The sequence below is a fragment of the Triticum dicoccoides genome, chromosome 1A (genome assembly GCF_002162155.2).
Source record: "Triticum dicoccoides isolate Atlit2015 ecotype Zavitan chromosome 1A, WEW_v2.0, whole genome shotgun sequence".
NCBI classification, from domain to species: domain Eukaryota; kingdom Viridiplantae; phylum Streptophyta; class Magnoliopsida; order Poales; family Poaceae; genus Triticum; species Triticum dicoccoides.
In genome coordinates this window covers 394,903,081-394,907,751 of record NC_041380.1, presented here as the reverse complement: position 1 = coordinate 394,907,751, position 4,671 = coordinate 394,903,081, and positions in this window count along the sequence as shown.

Genomic DNA, 4,671 nt, shown 5'->3' with positions numbered 1-4,671 from the left:
CGCTGTGATAGGCGCAAACCTCGACAGCAAATAGGAAGGCGAGCTCGTCGATTTCCTCCATGAGAATCGGGACATCTTCGCATGGTCCCCCAAAGACATGCCAGGTGTACCGACGGAATTCGCCGAGCACACGTTACATGTCCGATCTGATGCAAAGCCGGTCAGGCAGCCCCTGCGCCGCCTATCAGAAGAGAAGAGAAGAGTTGTCGGAGAAGAGATAGCCTGACTCCTAGCAGCCGGCTTCATTATGGAAGTATTCTTTCCAGAGTGGCTAGCCAATCCGGTCCTGGTACTGAAGAAGAACAAGTAGTGGCGAATGTGTATTGACTACACGAGCCTTAACAAGGCCTGCCCCAAGGACCCGTTTGCTCTACCAAGAATTGATCAGGTAATAGACTCCACCGCCGGATGCAAGCTGTTGAGCTTTTTGGATGCATATTCAGGATATCACCAGATCAAGCTGAACCCGGCTGACAGACTGAAGACCGCCTTCATCACACCGTTTGGAGCCTTCTGCTACCTCACCATGACGTTCGGCTTGAGGAATGCCGGCGCCACCTTTCAGCGTTGCATGCAGAAGTGCCTCCTCAAGCAACTCGGGAGAAACTCCCATGTCTACATAGAAGATGTGGTGGTGAAGACGGAAAAGCGTGGAACACTGCTGGAAGACCTCAAGGAGACCTTTGAGAACCTGCGCCGATTCCAGATCAAGCTCAACCCCGAGAAGTGCATCTTCGGAGTACCAGCCAGCCAACTCCTTGGTTTCCTGGTCTCTGAATGCGACATAGAATGCAACCCTGTAAAGATCAAGGCCATTGAGAGGATGGAGGTACCTAGCCGACTGCTCGACATGCAAAAGTTCACCGGCTGCTTGGCGTCCATCAGCCGATTCATCAGTCGGCTGGGCGAGAAAGCTCTCCCCTTATACCAAGTCATGAAGAAGACCCCTTTTTTCGAGTGGAACCACAAGGCGGACGAAGCTTTTCTCCAGTTGAAGAAGATGCTGACTACTACACCCGTTCTGGCGGCTCTGACTCCTAAGGAACCTATGCTCCTGTACATCGCCACCACCAGCCGGGTAGTCAGCACGGTCATTGTAGTGGAACGCAAGGAGGAAGGCAAGGCACTACCTGTCCAGAGACCGGTATATTACCTGAGCGAAGTACTGTCGGCGTCGAAGCAGAACTACCCCCACTACCAGAAGATGTGCTATGGCGTGCACTTTACCGCCAAGAAATTGAAGCCTTACTTTCAAGAGCATCCAATCACTATGGTCTGCACGGCCCCACTTGCCGAGATCATCGGAAGCCGAGATGCTTCTGGCCGAGTGGCCAAGTGGGCAATAGAGATGGCTCCCTACACCATCCACTACCAGCCCCGCACCACCATCAAGTCACAAGCACTGGCCGACTTTCTCGTCGACTGGGCCGAGACCCAGTACCTACCTCCAGCGCCCGACTCCACCCATTGGCGGATGCATTTCGACGGCTCCAAGATGCGCACCGGCTTGGGAGCCGGTGTTGTCCTCACTTCTCCTAAAGGCGACAAGCTCAAATACGCACTGCAAATCCATTTTGCCGCCTCCAACAACGTCGCCGAGTATGAGGCGCTCATTCACGGGCTCCGGCTTGCCAAAGAACACGGCATTCACCGGATCCTGTGTTATGGCGACTCAGACTTAGTGGTCCAGCAGTCGTCTGGCGACTGGGACGCCAAAGATGCAAACATGGCGAGTTACCGTTTCCTCGTGCAGCAACTCAGTGGGTATTTCGAGGGGTGCGAGTTCCTCCATGTGCCAAGAAACGACAACGACCAAGCAAACGCCTTGGCACGAATCGGCTCTACCCGCCAAGCAATACCATCTGGCGTCGGCCTTCAACGCCTCCTCAAGCCGTCTGTCAAGCCTTCACCAGAATCAGACTCCATCTTCGTGCCGGCTCCTCCCGAAGAAGTCGGATCCGACTCTAGAGCCCTGGCAGACGGTACGGGAATTTTGGCAGATGGCTCCAAAGCCACCACAGTCGAGGCCGGCCCAGGGACTGCAGAACCCGGCCCGGGGACTGCGGCGGCGGGCTCGAAGACTCCAGAACTCGGCCTAAGAGCCGCGCCAGTCGGCCCGGGGACCTCATTAACCCAGCAAGCGGTTGTTGACTCCAACCCGCCGCCTCCCAGCCCAGCCGCCCTCGTCCAAGTCGCAGTTCTGGTAGTCGAAGAAATAGCAGCACCCTCAAGGGCCCAGCTCATCCTCAAATTCCTCGTGAGCAAAGAGCTGTCGACTGCTGAGACCTCAACTCGGCAAGTACAACGCCGAGCGGCAGCCTACACCATAGTCAACAGAGAGCTAGTCAGGCGCAGCGTCACTGGTGTCTACCAGCGCTGTGTAGAGCCAGAGCAAGGCCAAGCAATTCTCAAAGACATCCATCGAGGCGAGTGCGGCCACCATGCAGCTTCAAGAGCACTCGTCGCCAAAGCTTTTCGACACGGTTCCCTCTGGCCGACTGCCTTAGGAGAGGCCAAGGAATTGATCCAAAAATGCAAAGGGGGCAAGAAGATCCGCTCCAAGCCGCATCAGCCGACTTCTGCACTCAAGACCGTCCCCATTGCCTGGCCTTTCGCAGTTTGGGGTCTAGACATGGTGGGACCATTCAAGATGGCATGAGGTGGCTTAACTCACTTACTTGTCGCAGTGGACAAGTTCACCAAGTGGATAGAAGCGAAGCCAATCAAGAAACTGAACGGTCCGACTGCCGTGACTTTCATCTCCGATATCACAATTCGGTACGGCATACCACACAGCATCATCACTGACAACGGCACAAATTTTGCCAAAGGCGCCTTGGCCCGTTTCTGCGCAACACAGGGCATCCGACTGGACCTAGCGTCCGTCACCCATCCACAGTCAAACAGCCAGGTGGAGTGAGCAAACGGCCTCATCCTGTCCGGCATCAAGCCCCGACTGGTCGAGCCTCTAGAGCACTTGGCTGGCTGCTGGCTCGATGAGTTGCCAGCCGTCCTCTGGAGTCTGCGCACGACTCCAAACAAGTCAACCGGCTTCACGCCTTTCTTCCTCGTCTATGGTGCTGAAGCCGTCATCCCAACGGACATAGAGTTCGACTCCCCGCGAGTCACCATGTACACCGAGGAGGAAGCAGAAGAAGCACGTCAAGACGGCGTCGATCTGCTGGAAGAGGGCCGGCTGTTGGCACTCAGCCGGTCCAGCATCTACCAGCAGAGCCTGCACCGATACTACAACAGGAAGGTCAAGCCGAGATCTTTCCAAGAGGGCGACCTTGTGCTCCGACTGATCTAGCGAACAGCCGGCCAGCACAAGCTGTCGGCGCCTTGGGAAGGCCCTTTCATCATCAGCAAAGTGCTGGGCAACGACTCCTACTACCTGATTGACGCTCAGAAGCCCCGAGCATGCAAGAGGGACGACTCCGGCAAAGAGACAGAGCGACCATGGAATGCAAATCTCCTCCGAAGATTTTACAGTTGATGCAGTATGTACCATGCTACCTTTTGTATTAAAGTACTAAGACTTCGGGCCCCCCGAGACGAGCTCGGGGACTGCCCTCTTTTGTCTATATGATAAAAATTATGCCTACAAGTATGTTACTCTTTGTTATGCCGCTTGGCACCGGGCTCGACAGGTCGGCCCGGGGACTTGCCGCCTTGCACTATGAAATGCTTCCTGCAGCCGGACAAGTAGCGTGTGGCGCCTAAGCCATCTCTTGTTAGAAGCCGCAGCTCGCAGAGCGACTGTACGGTGGGCAGGAGTAAGGTAGAATGGGCGTTCACATGAAAAATGGCTAAGGACTCAAAGCATAAAACATAGCTTAAGACGGCTTCCAGCCTTCCTTTTTTCTTTTCGCAAACCGACTATTAAGCAGTTGGTTCACCGCCTTCTATTCAACTTGCTAAAAAACTCTAAAACGGCTAAGTACTTGCCTTCCCAAAGTAGCCAAGCATTTCATCCAACGGCAGTCCGCAGAGCGGCTGTCCGACTGGCAAGACAGGCAACTAAGGGAAAGCGGCAAAGGAAAAAGCCAAAAGAGCAATGAGCAAGAAAAGATAGAATTCGGATAAATATTTACATAACATAGGCCCTTGGCCAAGTCTTCGAGCAGAAGTTCAAAATACACCCCGCGGGTGGACTTCTGCGAATTAACAAGTTCTTCAAAGACTACTAAAGCAGATAAAATAAAGATAAGGCGGCAGCCTAAGATGCGGCAGACGAATTCGGAGGGTCGGAGGAGACGGCAGCGTCAGGCGTTGGGGCGGCTGGCTGGGCAGTCTCGGCTCGATCGCCTTCGGCGGCAGTCGGCTCGGTCGCACGCGGCTCGTTGCTGGAGGCACGGTCGAGCTGAGGCTGGCCGTCCACTCCGTCTTCTGGTGCTTCCGTCTCGCCTCCATCCTCCGCCTCGCCTTCCTCCTCGACACTGGAGCCGATCACCTTCGCCGAGTCCTCGCCGTAGTTTGGGTTCATCCCAAACCACTCCGGCGGTACCTCCTCGCCATCTCCAGACCGCTCGGGGATGAAGATGTTGGTGTCGGTGTACTCGATGATCGCCGCGGCACGCTTGACGAGGGCGTCTTCCGCGGCTGCCAGCTCTGGCTGGGCCTCTGACCAGAGTGTGGCCAGCCGGTCTAGGTCCAGCCCCGGATACCATG